Here is an 18,460-nt window from a genome sequence, read left to right on the forward strand (position 1 = left end):
CAACTTAGATATGCTATAATCATATTATAACAATATTTCTCTGAAGAATATGGGGCACAGTGAGGTTGGATTCTGATAAGTGCTCAGCATTGGCCTAACTCTGTTCCCACTGAAGTCAGTGCCAACCTTAAGGTCTGATTTTTCCAAAGAATTCAGGACCCATCATTGGGACCAGATCTTTCTAAAGAGCTGAGCTTCTGTTTGCTCAATCTGCTGAGATCTTCTGAAGCTCTGGCCATAAATGTCACAGTGGGAGCTGTTAAGTGCTCTTTTGCCAACCTGGGCCTTATAGCTGAGCTCTGAAAATCTGTCCCCAGTTGTGGGTGCTGAGCACTTACTAGTCTGGTCCTTATTGCCTGATCATTGCACAACTTTGTATACCAGTGGGGGTTGTCAGCATTATGTTTTGTTACCATTATTGCATGCATCTCCATTTTGGAAAGAGCAACATACAATCAACATCTTATTTGAAAAGCTTTTATTTCAGCGCTGGATGTTGGTTGTAAATTCCTAGCTGTGGTTGCTACATCGGCATATGTGTCCATGCCCTGGTAATGATTTAAATAGTTCTATCAGATTTATTTTGTTGCCCAAAGTAAGTGCATTTAGATAAAGGATGACTGTTGAAACAAATAATCGTATATAGTAGATATGCTAATTAATATCTAACAGCTATTTTTTTCATGCAATTAACTGCAGAAACACTTTGCTATTTTAATGGGTTTAATCAAATCACACCTTCATTTCTTTGGCAAATTATTCCAAACATAATAGTTAAATTACTGAGTAAATGTTCTGCTACGGAATATGCTGAAATTCAATGAAAATGTAACAACTGTTCTATTGAATCTAATTTAGGTGCTTATTTCAGGCACTTCATTTAATGTGTTAGCAAAATAAATTGTATGTAATTGTAAACAGTAATATCACAGTGTGGCTACTGAATTAGCATGGGGATGCACGCAATGACTGTGAAGATGTAGCAGGTTGGTATTAAAGAGACAGCACCATCTTGAAATCTTGTCTTTTTAAAAAAAACAGTCAAATAATTTCCTCATCCCTGTCATAGTAAATCCCAAATTGATGTAGTCTCCTTGCAGATTGAGTGCCACTCAGACTTATCTCTAGCTAGCTCCTTAAAATGGTTTGGCTGCCACCTGAAGGTTTTGGCAACCACATGATCAGTGGCCAAGTAGCCGCATTCCTTGGTGTAAACACTCTTCATAATGTGTTGGTCTTACGTACCAAGAAAGCCACCAAATGTTGGCCAGTGCTGATGGAGGTGGTCGGTGGGTTCAGCTATGAATATCCTCGTAACTGATCATATCCCGCCACTTGCTATGGAGCAGCTGACGAAGGCAACAAGAATAAAAAATATGAATCCAGTGCTCTTCAGCTTTCCTCAGCACCCATCTTTCCCTGCTGTATAATAGGGTTGGTACAACTGTAGTTCCATTGAGTGCAACTTCATATTAAGCTTGATGTCCCAACAACTCCAGAGAGGCCACTGAAGGGCCCACAACATGGTGGCAGCTACTGTTATATGTGTGTCCACATCTTTCAAACATCCTCCAGCATGGGCTATGATGCTTCCCCAGTGTTTCATAGTTGCCATCTGCCCAATATCCTCTCGGTGCAGGCTAATATTCAGCTGGTTATAACCTAAAGTTGGAGGCTTGAATATGCCAATGACTTTGACTTGTAGGCTCAGTTTCATGAATTGCTGCAGCTGATGACCAATTGGGTCAGACCAATGCATGCTGCTTCTTTCCTGGGTATTAGTCTGGGCAAAACAAAATCCCTGGCCATACTATCAAGTAGTCTCCACTTTTAGATTACAACCACCATTGTCAAATAATTTGAAGTACTATATCTGCCCCTGAATGTCCCCAGTCAATTTTTGTGGGTTTAGTTACCTTTTTTTTTAAAGGGACTTTTTTTTCTCCTTATTGTGTGTATTTGAACCTCTTTTCAAACAATTGCAAGTGGCCAACAAATGCCATCGTCCATGTGGTATATTGTACATTAAAACGAGCATATACAATATTTCAGACTGGCTGTGTGAAGTATAAATTTATAGGCCAAAATTTTCAAAAGTGACTAGTGATTTTGGGATCCATTAATTGTTGGGGGCCCAACTTGAGAAACCTCAAAGGGGTCAGATTTTCAGAGGTGGTGAGTTCCTACCCTCTGGAAAATGAGGCCCTGCTAAGGTTTAACAAACTGGGCGTCCAAAATCACTACTTACCAGTGAAAATAGCTGTAATTTTTATATCTCTGCTCTGTTCCCTAAGGATTATTAAGAGCAACATTGTGATAGTTGATCTGTCTAAACACAACTGACCAATACCATCAGCAATTCTGAAGGTTTAGAATGTCAGGTCTCTCTCATTAAGTATGCTTATGTTCCAATGCACATACAAAATTTAACCAAGTACCTTCTTGATGCGAGAATCTTATGAGAATAGGTTTCCTTGTGGGATTTCCTTGTTTTGGCCAGTTCTTAAAAAAACAAAAAACAAACTCACTCCCCACAAAGCAACATCTGTTAATGGTATTTCTGTGTCTTGGGTTTTGGACAGCAATGGGAAGTTCAGAGCTGCATAAAAACTGAAAAGACAATTAATCCAAAGAGATTAGGATATGGTTTGAATGGGCTGAATGAGTTAATCCATGTCTATGATAGTTTATATTAAGTATGTGTTACTCCATCCCATCTCCTCCGTTTTTCATATAGCCAGTCAGATTTACAACAGTAGTTTCCAGGTACATGAAGATTAAAGGCCAAATTGTCCCCATGCAAGGGAATTTACAGTAAGGAGTGGTGGAATGCATGCAATAGCAGGCAAAAGGGTGCATGTCCCCTATACAACCCTCAGATTGAATATAGCATGCAAATTCCCATGTGTGCTTGCATAGAGAGAGAGGCAGAATCAACCTTTGGAAAAAATAGCAAAACCAGTGGCGCTAGCCTGGAGAGTACATGGTCTGCCTTTGTTAACAGCTTCTGCACGGACCCCCTTCCCTTACTCATCTTTGCAAGGTTAAGTCACCTTCTTGCCATAAAAGTAGAATCTCTAGAATCCATGAAATTCACATTAAATTTTAATTTTTTGGGTAACATAGTAGTTATACATTTTTTGAAACACTTCTTGTGTAGAAAAATTAGAATTAAAACACAGCTTGCTTTGATGGATTTATGCTCCTAACACGGTTACTAGCGAAGTTTGGTTCCAGTTCTCTCGCCGCACCCCTCCTGCACAAAACAAACAAACAAGCAAAATCTCTTGCTTTTCATCAGTCACAATAGGTCCCAGCCCTTCCTCCTGGGAGTAGTCCTCAGTTCAGGCAAACAGTCACACTGAAGTTATGAGGGTGGGATTGGAACTGAATCAACGTTGCAAGTTGACTAGAAGATCCCCCAACCAACTGCACAGTTCCAGGAAGTGAAAACTGCACAGTTCCAGGAAGTGAAGGGAGACTGGTGGTGATTAAGAGTGAGTCAACAGTGCAAATATTGTGAAATGTTTTAAATTTCACTGCAAATAATTCTAAAGGATGAAAGGTCCCTCCACTGCCGCCCCCATTTGTATATAGTCACTGGTGGTAAATTACATTTCTTTATTAAAACTCAGTTTTCTGATCAAAGACAACTCTTGCTTTGAAAGCTCCCTTTATGATCAGTAGATGGAATGGACATGGATCTTCCTTGGGAAGCAGCATATTTTTACTTAAATAGCAGACCTGGCTTCTAGTCTCAGCCTTGCCTCTGAGGTCTAGGGTAAGCTAGTGTAAGCGGGGGAATGGTCCCGCTATTGTGAGGAACTTTCCTGACTTCTGCACTACCTGGGTAAAGTGGGCTAGTGAAAGGATCTGAGTCCTCACTCCCACTTCCTTTACCCAGAGGCCTCCCTGCCCTTGAGGATTCCCCTTCCACTCTCCTGTCTGGCAGAGTCTTCATAACCACAACAAGGCTGGGCCCAGGATTCCTGGGGGGCTCAACCCCCCAACCCTGCTGCGGTTGCTAGGACAGGGGCTAGGGTGTCCCCACTCTGGGGTACTCTCTCTGCACTCGGCACCTTCCTGACCCACTTATCATTTCATACAGTTTAAAGCAAATACAAATTGTTTACTTAACAATTAATTTAAAGAAAAGAATAAGGAAAAACGGGAACGGTTACAGGAAAACACATCATCCTGCTCTGTGGCAGGGAACATCTCAAACAGTGTCTCTGGACATCAAGGCACTTTGCAGTCTGTTCCTTGTAGGTCCCAGGTCTCCTTCTCAGGCCCTGGCTGTGCTGCAGGGATGCTGCAGGTTGGTGGTGGCCACACACCTCCAGGCTTTGGGTGGTGGGACCCTTCTTCCCAGTGTCAGCCCTCTGTCAGGTTAAGAACCCCCTCCCAGCCTGGCCTGCAAGGACCCTTGGCTGGGAGTGTCTTTTTGCACTGGGCCCTTTGCCCAGGGTCCTCCTTTGTCTGGCCCCAGTTGCTCACCACACCTGGCTCTGTGGCTGCAGCTCTGCTCCCAGCACAGGATCTGCTCTCCTTGGGCTGTGTCTCTGGCTCTGTGGCTGCAGCTCTGGCCCCTCTGGATCTGGCACGGCTCTGCTCCCCAGCTCAGCTTGGGCCCCTGCTTTCTCCTTAGCTCGGCCCCACTCTCTCTGACCCAGGCAATTCCAACTCACACGGAGGATGGGAACCACCCTGGCCTCCTGACTCCCTGATTAACCTGCCCACCCTGGCAATCTGGCTGGCCTGGAGCACTGGCCTCTCCCCATTGTTCCTGGGGACAGTCAGTTTCAGGGTCCTGATTTCCCATCGACCCTTCCCCTTTTAGTGCTGGGAGCTATCCAAGCAAAACACCCCCACTGAATGTTAGTAAGGGGGCAACAGTCCCCTCAGGGCCAGTGCAAGGATGTTTTGCACCCTAGGCGAAACTTCCACCTTGCACCCCCCCCACCGCCCTGATGGCCCCCCCCACAGCAGCTCCCCCCCTCCGCCCTGAGGCGTCCCCCTTGCAGCAGCTCCCTACCCCCCACCCTCTGTGCTGAGGCACCCCCCCCGCCCCAGCTCACCCCTGCTCCGCGCACGAGCACCCCGAGCACACCATCACTGCTTTACTTCTCCCGCCTCCCAGGCTTGCGGCGCCTAAGCTGATTGGTGCCGCAAGCCTGGGAGGCGGGAGAAGTGAAGCGGCCACGGCGTGCTCAGGGAGGAGGCGGGGCAGGGGTGAGCTGCATCACTTCTCCTGCCTCCCAGGCTTGCGGCACCAATCAGCTTAGGCGCCACAAGCCCGGGAGGTGGGAGAAGTGAAGCAGCGATGGTGTGCTCGGGGAGGAGGCAGGGCAGGGGTGAGCTGGGGCGGGGAGTTCCCCTGCATGCCGCCCCACCCCCTTACTTGCTGCAGGCGGCCCTCCCCACGCTCCCCTGCCCCAGTGCCCTCCGCCGGCGGCGACTGGGGTGGCCGAAGATCCAGCGGCGACTGGGGTGGCCGAAGATCCGGCTGCCACGGTTGCTGCCGAAGAAAATGGCGCCCCCCAAATCCTAGTGCCCTAGGCGACCGCCTAGGTCTCCTAAATGGTTGCACCGGCCCTGAGTCCCCTTACACTAGTCAGCACCCCCACGGTACAAATTGTTTCAGCACCCCTGAGGTGTGGCCTCTTGGGTAACAGGGAGCAAAATAAGTTAAAGGGATGTAATAGCGTTAGCCCAGCCAGTGAATGTCAGACTTGCAGGTTAGGGAGTGTGCTGACTGGTAAAGGAGCAGATTTAAGGAACCATGAATGTGGGAGTTGTCAGAGTATAGACCAATTGGGCCTGTTCCTCAGCTGCTTTATGCCACTTTGATGGCACAGAGTGGTCCTAAAACTAGTATAGTTGATCCTGAAGGATCACTTCAATATCCCAGGGATTCTCAGGTGATGGAGAGCCAGAATAGCATCTCCTGCATCCCCATCTCCCTGGGGGAGGCCACCAGAAGTGGCATATCCAGGGTTCCCTTGTGCTTAGTGGTCCCCAAAATGCCATGACAGTTCCTTGAGGGGCCAAAGGTGACTGGTGTAAGTTTTGTTATAGGCATGCTGCACTTTTGGAAGAGTTACTCAGGATACAACAACATGCCCCCTCCCCCAAGCCAGGCAGGAGGGATTATAGCTCCATCAGCTGATTGAGCTATAATTCCTCCTGCATGGCTTCGGGGAGGGGGTATGTTGTTGTATCCTGAGTAACTCTTCCAAAAGTGCAGCATGCCTATGACAAAACTGCAAACGAGGGAAGTGTTTGGCAGCAAAAGCCATCTGACCTTTTCCCAAAGTTTTTAGTGCAGTGCTGACAGAAGTAAAAAATAGCTCCCATTTATTTTGGTCTGTAAAGTGAGAAGACTGAGCTCTGAATACATTGCAGATGTGTTGAGTAAGGAGGCACCGCTTTTAGAATCATGTTTCTGAATATAATTATACTTTGAGTCTCAGGCTTCCTGAACTAGCTTCTGTAATTGCATAATGCTGTTCTAGAAAATCCCATCTCAGCACAATGCATTGCTGACTGCTCGTGAGTAAAGGTTGCACTTATCTCTTAAATTAATTCTGCTTTGATTGTGGACCTCTCCTGTATTTCTAGCAAATGAATGTTCAACAGAAAAGCTCATTTTAAGTGAGTCTTGGGCTAAATATATATCGACAGAAAGCAAACTTCAGGTTAGTAATTATGAATTTTCACTGGAAATATGATTTTAAGTGTCACGCTCTACCAAGAAAGAGAAACAGGTCGGGTAATCTGTATGTCCAGACAAAGATCACGTGATCTGTATGTCCAATCAAGACACAGTAAGATCACTCCTGGCCAGAGTAGTTTATACACTAAATAGATCAGACTAAGGGCATGTCTACATTGCTTTTTCAAATAGGACTACGTTAATGTGAATTAAGAACCTTTACGTTTGTGCTAGCAGCATCCACACAGGGGAGATGCAGCGCAGCACTTCAGTGCGCAATGCTTTTCACATCTGGTAGTCCAAACTGTGGGGCAGTGTAGACATGTCCAGCGAATGGGAGAAAAGATGTTAAAGATTCAAAACTGGGCACAGAGTGTAAGTGATTTGCCCAAGTTAACTCAGTAAACTGAACCCAGATCGCTTGAGTCCCAGTCTTATGCCTTACTCACAAAACCATCCTTTAATACCACACTACATTCTATACCCGGTATATATGACTTCAAGCATTGCCAATAACTTATTGATGCAATATCAGACTTACATACATTTGTTACATTCCTACTAGACATGAGCAGTAACAAGAGCAGCCAGCAGTATTTTACACATGACAAAAAAAAATGGGAGTTAGGAAATTTCAAACATGGCATACACTTTAAAAAGGAAACCATAAAACCTGGTTGTCAGCCATTGACCTTCTTATCACACCATATGGGTAGTAGATCTTGCACTGCTCAATTCCATTATAAATGTTATGAATTCAAACTGAATTGAGATGTACTGATCTTGGCCCAGCAAGAAAATTGCTCATTCATTCTCTGTAACTCTTTGTTATAGTGTGTGAAAAGTACTAGATAAATTGCCAACAATAAAGTACAATGCAATCCAAAAAAAAAAAAGTGGGCTGATGGAAAGCAAATCAGATTACAAATGGAAACTGAACTATGTTAGAAAAAGGCATCCAATCACATTGCAGTAGTTCAGTGCTGCCCAATCTGGTACACCTGACTGCAGAGTCAGTTATTTAGCAAAGCAGCTAGTATGGAGTCTTCTGTATACTGTAGTGAAACCAGCAAAGCTCCTGGAAGCTGAACAGTGAATCATTATTTTCCATGGCATCTGTTTTAGGGTCCTACTGAGTCCTTCCGTAGTCACACAGGGCTGTTTTATTTTTTTCAGGGGGGGTCCTTTACAGTTCATTAGATGTTTTTAAGATCAACACATATAATGTCTTAAACACGTAAAGCATACAAGATGTGCCATTAAGAAACAGAGCTGAAGGTAGAAATTTGCCGTTATGTAAGTACACAAGAACAAAGGGACACTCGATGAGAAATTAAAAGGCCATGGGTGACCATGAAGATGTTGTAGAGACTACCAGTTTCTCTTTCTTGGTATGAGTGGATGTATGTAAGGTGGCCATTAGAGCGGCTCAGAAAAGAGAAATTCTCCAGCTCTCTTTCTGAAATTTCAAACACTTTGACCAATTACAGAACTGGTGTGGGTTTTTTTTAAAGGCAAAAATTGTTAAATTTTCCCCATTTTTTTTTCTAATTTTGAAATTTCACAGTTTTCAAAATTAGAATAATTTTGACCAGCTGACCCCAGTGCTGTTCCATCAGGAATGGTCAATATTGCTTCCAGGAGCAAAATAAAAACCTATTACTAAAGTGATATTTGTTTGCCCAGTGGGGCTGCCTCCTTCTTGGTTATTGTTGGTTAGGAAACAGCATTTCTATTGAAATGGAAACAAATAATCCCCTGATCCTTCGTCTCTCCTGTCTTGTTTATATACGCACCCTGGGAACAGAGGATTCAATGCAGGCTAATTGGGAAAACATTTGTAGCCACTTGATAAAGTGCAGACTGCAGATCACTGAAATGGGTTAAGCTTATCTGCCATAAGTCTGTATGAAGTAGGATTTTCCAGGTACCTATAGTAACAGTTTAGAAGGTTACCATATGGCAACAAGGAATGTCATGCAGGTGCATTGTGAACATGGCAGAGATTAGCAGTTACTGCATATATTTCCTCTTGCATTATGGATCTGATCAATAGCCCCCTCAAGTCAATTGGAGTCTGTTATTGAACTTAATGGGGTTTGGATCAGGTCCTAGGGGCTAGAGTTTTAAAAGAGCTCACTTCCCATTTACTCACCAAAATAAATGGTTCATGATGGCCTAGTCAGCCTGGATGGGTGACCTTATGACCCCAGAATCTACTATCGGAATGGATGGGAGCCAGCAGGTGTCCGATAAGGCTGCCAAAGTGACTCTGGTGCTGAAACCAGTCCCCAAGGAAGCTTTTGATAGAGCTGTTTGATACCTCCCACTGAGGAGCAGCCCACCCCAGATTCAGCAGCAAAACAAAAGGGGCAGATGTAGCTCTGGAGCCAGGAAAGTGTTTGGCTCCATGTTTGTTTTTATTAATCTAGGAATAAGAGGGATTTCCAGTTTATGACCCAATGCAGAAGTTATTACACAGGCAGCAGCATGTGGAATTCAAAATGGAGACAAACAAGTGCATGCAACAATGAGACAAGCATTTACAATTGAAGTTTTGCAAGAAACTCTCATTCTTGCAAAGATGTGCCAGGGTGTTAAAAATAAGAACCTTATATTGCCTTCTTTGTTACTATGTCGCTCTGTACCACTCGCCAAGCCAACGGAATAACAAGTCGCCTGTAAACAGTGAACTGTGGTGTGGGGGAAGGTTAAATGTAGTCCCTGGATGAGAAAAATCTTTTGTCCAAAATACGTCTGGGGGTTGGTATGCAGTCCAGAAATGTGCCAGGGCGGGGGCTGCCTTGTTCTTTGTGAGTCCATAGTCGCATGTGTGTTTACATCCCATGTGGATGCTAGCACAGCATCCTGTTGACTGCTCCAGGAATTTTGACCCAATCCTGGGTGCTGATAGATGCAAACTTCTCCTGTAGTAGGAACTCCAGATAGGTGGTTGCATTTCGGGAAGGGTGTGTTTTTTCCAGACCCACCTCTGTGGGTCACCAGCACACTCCACTCTATGCCACTTCTGTGGCATACATGGCTGGCTTGCCACACACAGCTTGGAATAAAACGTATTGTAGTCATTCAGGAATCACAAGAATGTTTATGTCCTCTGAAATGTAGAATGCCTGAAATGATTTTCACTCTGATTAACACAGTTGTCTCCACGGAGCTTGTGCAAACAGAAGTGTTCCTCTGACTATGTATTGAGGCTCAGTTTTGCAAAGTATCATTTTTTGGCCTTCAGATTTCATAAAGCACTTTTGCTGATGAAGTGAAACCTTTTTAGGAATTACTGAGGCAATAAAGGACTGTTTGATATCTTCTCTTGGGTCCTTCAACCTCTACAGCCCCTTGTATCTCAGCAGCTTGCCCACGCTCCAGCTGAAGCCTGGGTCTCCAGCCTGTCATGGACCAGTTCAAGAGGAAGCATTTCTGTGATGAACAGTCTGGATAAGACTAACAGGCAGGTGTGATACCAAAGGGAGACGGACTCATGGCAAGCAGAAAGGCACAGGCAGGCTGCAGAGCATGAGGACAGAATTGCAGTGTGGAAGTAGAGACTTGCAGCACAGTTTCTGGAACAGGAACATCTGCTGAGGGAGGAAGACAGAAAGGCCTGTTTGAGAGGCTGCTTGTGCTAATGACTGCATGGGTACCGGTGCCCGTGGTGCCCACACCGTAGCCTGAGTCCCCTCTATGTATTGCAGTCCAGGAAAAGTTTGAACAATTCCATGGTTGAGTGGCCCTTGCAACCAGGACTTAACAGCAACTGGATCTTGCAGGCTCCATCCCCCTTGCAAGCCCCCATGCAGCAGGCCAAGTGCACACTAAATGCACAAAAAAGGGAAAGGAGAATGGGGGAGGTAGGGGACATGCAAAACTAGGGGTTTTGCATGGAACCATTTTGTTGTGTTACTGGCTCTGGTGTTGGCTTATCACTATTTTGGTGTTCTAATGGCAGCTGACCTATCTAGCAATGCTTTAATATTACCGGTAGGTATTTTTTAATACAGCTGTGATGGGTTGGGTGACAGAAACCCCCTTGGGACTGCCACCTGATGTGCTGGGACTACCTCTGAGCCCATTTTCCCTGGCAGCTTGGGACCTCAGTACCTTGCCTGGTTGTGCCAGACATGCTAGCCTGCTACAAACACAGACCCAGGTCTGAACCACGTCCCCCAAAAGTTGCAGGCTTAAATGAAAACAGCTTAAGAAGTGCTCCTGTCTCCAGCACCCAGATACCCAGTTCCCAATGAGATCCAAAATGCAAATAAATCTGTTTCACTCTTTATAAAGCTTATACAGGGTAAACTAATAAATTGTTCGCCCTCTATAACACTGATAGAGAGATATGCACAGGTGTTTGCTCTCCCAGGTATTAATACTTGCTCTGGGCTAATTAATAAGTAAAAAGTGATTTTATTAAATATAAACAGTAGTATTTAAGTGGTTGCAAGTAATAACAGACAGAACAAAGTAAATTATGAAGCAAAATAAAACAAAACCACGCAAGTCTAAGCCTAATACAGTAAGAAACTAAATGCAGGTAAATCTCACCCTCAGAGGTGTTCCAATAAGCTTCTTTTACAGACTAGACTTCTTTTAGTCTGGGTCCAGTAATCACGCACCCCCGTAGTTACTGTCCTTTGTTTCAGTTTCTTTCAGATGTGGATTGGCGTCTCTCAAAGTCCATTGTCAGCTTAACTGTTTCTTGATTGGGCACTTACTGAAAATAGTCTTTTCTCAAGAAGCTGACCAAATGCTTCACTGAGGCTACTTAAAATCAAACAAGTACATAGCCAATATTTGTAACTTTGAATAAAAAAATGATACATGCATACAAATAGGATGAATATATTCAGTAGATCATAACCTTTGCAGAGATATGTTACATGGCATATGTAGCATAAAACATATTCCAGTTTTGTCATATTTACACTCATAAGCATATTTCTATAAAGCATTATGGGGTGCAATGTCACAACAGCCATGTTCACAAATAAGGGCTTTTTTAATTAAGAAAGTTTATTGCCATCACTACATCACATCTTATAAGGTGTATTTTGAATAATAAAGAAAAACATGGTAAAGCGCAACTGGTAAGTTGTATCTGAACACATTTTCTCAATATAGCTGTGTACATCTATCCCTAATGTATATGTACAGTTCCCCACCCTCCATTTCATAAGCAGTCAGCTCATCCATAATACAAATTTATGAAAATCAACACCCTTCCCTTCACTGCATACAGTACCAGTAACATTTCATTGCAGGATTTACTGTAAACATTGCTGTACAAATACATTCACAAATTTACTATTCTCCTCTTCCATTGGCCCATGCAAGTCCATAATAAAGAAGTACAGATCTTCCCTGATTTGTTTCCTGGGTGCATCCTGTTCCAGCTGTGTTTTGATGCACTTTTTGGCGGATCAGAAATCCATTAGTCATAGGTCCATTTGGGGCAAATGGCTCACCTTTGGCTTCACAGAGATTATGAAGAGAAGAGCACAACAAGCCACAATAAGACAGCATGGATGACACTGGAATCCAACTCTGCCAAATGCATGTTCAAGCAAGATTCTACACCTACTGAGCGTAATTTTTTGCCAGGCCCTCTGAGATCAGGATATGGTTTCATAAACCAAGGCAGGATCCCACAGAATAGCAATGGGGACAGCAGCGCCCTTTATGACAATGTCATTTGGTGGGAATAATATACCAGCCTGTCCGTGAAAGCAGACTCCATATCGGCAGAAAAACCTCAGTGAACTTTTCCAGTGCAGCTGATGTTAGCATCCATAAATTGGCCTTTGTGGCCCACAAGGGTCTGCATAAAAATGGAGCAGTACCTTTTGCGGTTTATTTACTCATTTCAACTTGAGAAGGGCAAACTCTGAGCACGAGTTCCTTCAGTGGTTCCTGGCACACCTTGGAAACCGCATTTGCACAAAGCCAGCAATTACTTCAGGAATATTGGGGAACTCACACACTTGATTGCCGCAGAAACCACTGCCATTACTTTACCCACAGTTGACTTTCCAACACCAAACTGGTTAGCAACAGACATGTAGCAGTCTGTAGTAACCAGCTTCCAGGTGGCTATGGCAACCCATTTCTAGAACAGGATGGCTGCCCTCACGCGTGTCCCATTATGCTTGAGGGTTTGGGCAAGCTGCTCACAAACCTCCAGAAATGTAGCTTTCTTCATGATAAAGTTCTGGACCCATTGCTGGTCTTCCTAGGTCTGCATGATGATGTAATCCCACCAGTTTGTGCTTGTGGCCCTTCTCCAGAAGCACTGACATAGGGGCATATGTGGCTATAGTGAGAATAGTCAGCAGCATCAGCCAATGCAAGTCTTCTGTGTCTGTATTGTCATTATCCTTCTCCATCAGGCACATTTGGTAGGTCAGAAAACGCTGCTAAAATCTCCACTGGCATCTTATGGATGCTCTGCTTGTTTCCTGAACTAGAAGTGAAAGTCCAAGGAAGAGAAGTTCTTCAAACGCTGACTCCTCCATGTTTCTGGTTTCGGTTGCCGGGAGCATGTAGACAGCTTGGCAGGACGTGTTGCCAGGTGCAACAACTTCCTGTAACATTTGAAGTGGACAGTCAGGTTTTCTCACACTGTACCATGAACAAAGGACTAGAGTGGCCACATTTTGGGAGGGCTCAAGGAGGTCGGGGTTATGATAGTTTTGAGCCAAGTCTGTGCACTGCAGTGTGGATGCTGAAGCCTGGGTGTGGGGCCCAGGCTCAAATTTTAACCTAAGATCATGAGTGAGTGTGGATGCTCAAGCCCTTGGCTTTCAACCTCAGGCTCCAGGCCCACTAAAACTGGGCTTACATTGCAGTATAGACATACCATTTATCTCTGAATAATTTGTTTAAAAAATGGAGAGAAATTTGAGTCAACTGTACTAAGACCTTTGTATTTCATTACATACCTTCACATTAAAGAGACCAGAAGTTAACTTTTTCAGGTGTATGCAGAACTAAATACATACTGTAGGGCTGTGCTGGAGCATTCCCAAACACAACAGTGCTACCCAATCAATAGGCTTGTTCTATACATTTTTCTATATGAACATAACAGATTTTAGGACATCACGTTCAATATTTGTGTATAATTGTTTGATGGTACAGTACCCTTTGCTCTAGGGCAAAACGCAGTCTCACTCTCTAGCCAAACAGCTTGGGTTCCCCAAATTCTTTGTGCTGGGCAATGGAAAATTTTAGCAGAAGGTCTGTCTGAAATGCCAGCCCTGAAATCTGTTCCCCTGCGCCCCTGGAGCCTGGGGACACAGTGAGCAGCACATTTGGAAGAGATTCTCTTTGGGAAATAGCTTGCCCAGTTTGTATTGTTAAAAGCTTAATGAGTTCATGCAATTGACTCTGCTGCAATTACTTCCTAGCGATGTATGACAAGTAGCTGTTCTTACAGGCTTATAAAATGTTACAGAGATCCATTAATTTTCCCTTCATTAACTATGTAATTTTGCTAATTATGTGGTATATTTAGAGGCATTATGTCATATGAGAATTGAGCTTCACTATAAGGCCTTATAGAAGAGTTGTACACACTGCTCTAACAATATTACTATGAGAAATTTATTCTGCTCTGCTGCATCTAATTGTATTTTTACTTGTTTTGAAGTAGAGCCATCTCCTATTGATAAATAATTTCACATATGAAATTACACATAGAATGAAAGTTTGAAGTGCTGAGCATTAAATGATTAAATCTATAAATTGTGTCAGATTGCCAGGCATAATGCTGCATTAACTGCATTGTTTAAAAAATCAGATGTAGTGTATTATTCTAATAGGTTTTGCTGCCTTTTATCAAATGTTGTTGATGATAGTGGACAATAAAGGTTAGGGACTGGGATTAAAATACCCAAACTCTGTGGGTAACAGGAATAAAAAGCAGCAAAAAGTCCTGTGGCACCTTATAGACTAACAGACGTATTGGAGCATGAGCTTTCGTGGGTGAATACCCACTTCGTCGGATGCATGTAGTGGAAATATATACACTGTACAACTACCTGCCCCTGGAAATTTCCACTACATGCATCCGACGAAGTGGGTATTCACCCACGAAAGCTCATGCTCCAATACGTCTGTTAGTCTATAAGGTGCCACAGGATTCTTTGCTGCTTTTACAGATCCAGACTAACACGGCTACCCCTCTGATACAGGAATAAAAAGGTCATTAGAGAACTCAGTAATTATTTGGCATGACCAGTATATGTGGAGGACTTGGTATCTAAAGTACCTGAAAAATGACTGGGCAGGAATGCCCTGCACAGGGCCTCCTCAGTGTTCAGCATCTTTGCTATAGTATGAAGTAGTACAAACCACAGAGGAATGTGCAGTGGAATAATGTGAGAGGCAACATATTCATTCTTTTCTTTCAGACCGTCTCTTCATTTTGCCTGAGTAACCCACTGTATCCACCAGAGCAGTGGTTCTCAACCAGGGATACGTGTACCCGTGGGGGTATGCAGAGGTCTTCTCAGCTAGATATTTACCTAGTTTTACATCAGGGTAAATAAAAAGCACCAGGGAAGTCAGTACAAACTAAAATTTCATACAGACAATGACTTGTTTATACTGCTCTGTGTACTATACACTGAAATGTAAGCACAATATTTATAATCCAATTGATCTATTTTATAATTATATGGTTAAAATGAGAAAGTCAGCACATTTTTCAGTACTTAGTGTGGCTGTGACTCTTTTGTATTTTTATGTCTGATTTTGCAAGCTGCTAGTTTTGAAGTGAGGTGAAACTTGGAGACGTAAGACAAATCAGACGCCTCAAAGGGGTAAAGTGGTCTTGAAAGGTTGAGAGTCCTCGCACCAGAGTATAGGAAGTTAATTGGCAATGTGACATTACTGCCTATTTGTACAACAGTAGCAGCTAGAGGGCCTAGCTGAGATTGTGGCCCCTTGTGCCAGACACTGTACAACTACATAATCCCTGGCAGTCCCTGCCCTGAGAGCCTCCGGTCGAAATAGATGAGACAAAGGTGGAGAGTGAGAACTCTTGTTATCCTCATTTTACAGATGAGGAAGTGAGGTGGAGGGACTAAGGCCCAGATCCTCAAAGGTGTGTAGGTGCCTAAGTCCCATAGAAATCAAGGGGAATTAGGGTCCTAAATATCTTTGAGGATCTGGGCCCAAGTGATTGTCCATGGTCACGTAGGAAGTGAGTTGCAGAGTTTGGAATTGAACCAGATCTCCTGAGTCCCAATCCAGTATCATGCAAAACCATCCGTTTCCTCTGGCAGATTGCCTGTTCCCTTAGAAAGTGAGTGATCCTTGTTTTTAGGGAGGCATGTGAAAAGGTTCAGTATTAACATTACAATAAAACATCTTTAGCAGATCAGGCAGAGCAGGCAAGATCCTATCATTGTTAGACCAAAGTTAAAACAATCCCTCAGAATGCTTGATAAATCCCAGAAACTGCCTTAAATGTTACCTTGGACAGGAGAATGATTTTGCTTTGAGATTTATCACCACAATTTAGATGCTGTACATTGTATTAGGATAAAGAGAGAATTTGGCAGATGAGCATTTTCCGTTGGAGCCTCCAGATGACTGGAGCAGGCTTCCCTTTCAGCTTAAATCAGCAAACAGCATAATCTTCTTTAAGCCTGGGGTTTAAATGGCTGTTTGAAGAAGGATTGTAGAGAATCTATTTCCAGTAATACGGTTACTGGAGCTAAAGAGTACATATTGTTTTCATGAAATTATGTATGGTTCTATTGCGTGCAGGGTAATCTTAAGATTATTGTATGAATTTGTTCTATGTGTTAAGTATTGTTTTTATTTATTATTTAAGAGATTTTAATTGATATTCTATATATCAACAGGCCCATTGGCTTCTGTGTAAAAATGAAGGCAGATATTGTACTTGGAAAGTAAAAAATGCAGTAAATCAAGTTCTGGTCAACACTCTTAGAGTGCTTAGGCTGGCTTTATGGGGGGTAGCTGCACTTGACTGGAACTCCTGATGGACATGACGAAGTCTAATATTGATGGGGGCCATTGACTTCATCAACTCACCAGCAGCAAATCAAGGACAAAACACCAAAGGATAAAAGGAAGAGAGATTAAAGTGATGTGTTTAGGTTATGTTATATCCTTGGGGCAGCCGGTGTAGGAAGCAATCACTTGAGGCCAGAGAGCAGGCAGCTAACCAAAACCTCCATTTTATTTACATATATACAGAGAGCTCCCCAGCCGGTTGCAACCGGTTGAGCTAACCCATAATAATCTAACTCAGTTGCCATAGCAACAAAACCATGACAACCAAATACACAACATATTCCTCCCCCCCTAATAAGAACATCCCCTAAATAAAACACACACTAGACTAGAGAAGGAGGGTAGACTGCCTCCATTCCCGGCTAAACCCTGGGGATTATTTTGCCCCATAACCGTGGGTTCGCCCTAGCTAAAGATCCAGCCGATGAGGAGGCCTTCTGTCTCTAGGTGGATTACGGCGAACTACTGGTGTTATTGCACCCGAAAGCACTAGGGGCTCAGGGTCCGCAGCACGAACAGGTGAGGAGGTGGTATCAGCTCGTGCTGGGCAAAGGGGTATCTCAGCCGCCGGCAGTAATGGAGGAGAACAGTCAGAAACAGGTGACTCGTGATTCGATCCCTCACCAGAAGAGGTGAAGTCAGACCCCTCAACTGCAGATGGGTCCTGAGGACTGGCATGACCTGGCAACAGCTGATCTACATGTCGCCGCCAGGTAAGATTCTCTGCAGTCCGGACTGTGTAGGAAACAGGTCCTGTTTGAGTGATGACTGTGGCCGGAACCCATTTAGCTCTGGAAGTATAATTCCGAGCCAAAACTGGCTGTCCCGGGCTAAAGGTTCGGTCTTTTGCTCTGGGTGCCCGTCTGATGACTTGATATTGCTGCTGATGTTGCACAATTTGTCGAGGTTCAGAAGGTTTCAGCAGATCAAAGCAAGTACGCAGCTGTCGTCCCATCATTAGAAAGGCCGGAGATGCGTGGGTCGTAGCATGAGGTGTGTTTCTGTAGGAAAGTAAAAAGGTATCCAGACGCTTTTGAATGGAGTGTTGTCCCCTTGCTGATTTCAAAGCGTTTTTCATTGTCTGCACAAATCTTTCAGCTAATCCGTTGGTGGACGGATGATATGGTGCTGACGTGATGTGGTGTATCCCATTTGCTTTCATAAAATTTTGAAACTCCTGAGAAACGAACTGCGGTCCGTTGTCGCTCACAAGTTGTTCTGGCAGACCAAAACGACTAAAGAGTCCTCGTAGTTTTTGGATAGTACTCTCTGCAGAAGTGGACTGCATTATAGAGACTTCTGGCCATTTAGAATGGGCATCTATTGCCACCAAGAACATGCTTCCTTCAAGGGGGCCAGCAAAGTCAACGTGAATACGTTGCCACGGGTTTTCAGGCCAGTCCCATGGGTGTAGGGGTGCCCACTGGGGTGCATTCCTCACACCCTGACATGACATACAAGCTTTTGCCTTCTCTTCAATAGCGCTGTTCAGTCCAGGCCACCAAAAATAGCTTCGTGCAATTTCCTTCATGCGCACTATTCCACAGTGACCGGAATGTAGCTGTTCTAACATCTGTGATCTCAGTGGTGGTGGAATAATGACACGTCTCCCCCACAACAAACAACCAGATTGGACCGATAACTCCGTCCGCTTGGACATGTAGGGAACAAGGTCGGATG

This window comes from Mauremys mutica, chromosome 9, assembly GCF_020497125.1.
Source record: "Mauremys mutica isolate MM-2020 ecotype Southern chromosome 9, ASM2049712v1, whole genome shotgun sequence".
Taxonomy (NCBI): Eukaryota; Metazoa; Chordata; order Testudines; family Geoemydidae; genus Mauremys; species Mauremys mutica.